The following is a 2,120-nucleotide window of genomic DNA, read 5'->3' as shown; positions in this document are numbered from 1 at the left end:
TTTTGATTTTAATAATTTAGAATATTTTAGAAGAAAAATATCTTTTTGACAATGTAAATTTAAAATGATTTCAATTTTTTTCAGATTTATATGAATTTATTTTAATTTCTGTGAAAGATGGTTGGTTACACTTTATACACCTCAAATACAATTCCATTTGTAAAAAATCTTTTAGATCATTACTGTCATGGAACACAAAATATATAAAAGCTTGATAACATAATTGCCAATTTTGCTGAAAAGTTGCCAACATAAACAAATGTTGTGGAATAAGTGTGTGATCATTAACGAAGTATACATGTCTTTATTTTCATTCAAACGTTGCCAGTCAATCAACAAAACACCCAGACACACGCAGTAATAATGAAACTCAATCAACTTGGACATATTTCTGACTTTCAGTCCTATCAAAACTGGCTTCTTATATATTTTTTAATTTTGTTGTTAGGAGACTATAGAGATAGAACATGCTTAGTTTACCAGTATGTCAGCTTAGTTGATAACTTCTGAATATTTGGAAAAGTGGAAAAACTCTTGTTCCAGGTCCAGCAAAGGTTAAGGGCAAGCTTGACCCTAGAACACCAACAAGAACAGGTTTTTGAGGCCTCCAAGAAAGAAAAGGAGGCAGCCTTCCAGGCAGGAAGTGGCTCTGTCAGGGAGGCCCCATAATCCCCATTAACTACTACTGTTGTTGTTGTTATGTGCTGTCGAATCAGACCCGACTCATAGCAACCCCTCCTTGGGTTTCCGAGGCAGTATCACTATAAAAGTAGATTGCCCAACCTTCCTTCCGAGGAGTGTCTGATGGGTTTGAACCACCAGCCTTCTGGTTAGCAGTCAAGTGCCTTAGGCACTGCACTACCACCACTAACAAAAAGAGCAGCAACAAAAATGGTAATAACTATCATACTTTACAGTGGGGGTTCAGTGGTAGAATTCTCACCTTCCATGCAGGAAATCCAGGTTTGACTCCCACCCAGTGCACCTCATGTGCCACCATCACCCGTCCATCAGTGGAGGCTTGTGTATTGCTGTGATGCTGAACATGTTTCAGTGGAGCTTCCAGATGAAAACAGACCAGGAAGAAAGGCCTGGTGACTGACTTCTGAAAACCAGCCAGTGAAAACCCTACGGATCACAACATCCAATGCACAACTGGTCATGGGGATGGCAAAGGATGGGCAGTGTCTTGTTCCATTGTGCATGAGGTTGCAAAAGCATGGGGCCAATGCAATAGCAGCTGTTGTTGTTGTGTGCCATCAAATCAGACCTGACTCATAGCAACCCCTCCTTGGGTTTCCGAGGCGGTATCACTATGGAAGTAGATTGCTCAACCTTCCTTCCGAGGAGTGCCTGCTGGGTTTGAACCGCCAGCCTTCTGGTCAGCAGTCAAGTGCCTTAGGCACCATACTATCAGAGCTCCGAAAACCTCGTGGCCCATACAGGGATTGAACCCATGACCTTGGCGTTATTAGCACCACGCTCTAACCAACTGAGCTAACCGGCCAGTACGCAATAGCAGCTAATCACATCATCTTTTGCAGGCTACTCTTCTAAATACTTTACAGATACTGTTTTTATGAACTCTTCCAACAACACAATGAGAGTGACACTGATATTATCTCCATTGTACAGGTGAGGAAACGGAGATCATGAGAAGTTAGGTAATTTGCCCAAGAGTACCCAGTTAGCCAGTGGTAAAACCAGGCTGACCTCAGAACCCATCCTCTCAACCATGACACTATGTCCCTCAGGGGCAAAGGGTCCTCACTTATAGATGCACCAAACCAAAACTAAACTAGTCGATTTCCCCTCATGGCACGTGTGCAGAGTAGAACTGCAGTGCACAGTGGTTTCAAGGCTGTCACCTTCTGGAAGCGGATCATCAGGTCTTTCTTCTGAGGTGTCTGTGGTGGGTAAACTGCTAAGTTTTGGGTTAGGAGCTAAGCATTTAACTGTTTGCCTCACCCAGAGACTCCTACAGGAGCACACACCCCAGCAAAACACACGGGTGCTCATGCTGCAAACAGAACACCTGCCTAGGCCCACGTGGGCACTGCTGCCGACACGAGGAGCACTTGCTCCCCAGAACTTACACACACACACACACCGTACACCAC

The 2,120-nt window shown here is 43.8% G+C and overlaps 1 non-coding gene across 1 annotated transcript; it reads right to left on the bottom strand.

The window, feature by feature from the left end:
• Positions 1-1,433: 1,433 nt before the first annotated feature.
• TRNAI-AAU lies at positions 1,434-1,507 on the bottom strand. Its single transcript has one exon. It is a non-coding gene; the product is annotated as a tRNA-Ile (tRNA).
• Between the last annotated feature and the right edge of the window lie 613 nt (positions 1,508-2,120).

Source organism: Orycteropus afer, unplaced genomic scaffold (genome assembly GCF_000298275.1).
Source record: "Orycteropus afer afer isolate SDZICR_OR568_19922 unplaced genomic scaffold, OryAfe1.0 scaffold00031, whole genome shotgun sequence".
Taxonomy (NCBI): Eukaryota; Metazoa; Chordata; class Mammalia; order Tubulidentata; family Orycteropodidae; genus Orycteropus; species Orycteropus afer.
This window is presented reverse-complemented; position numbering and strand designations above follow the sequence as displayed.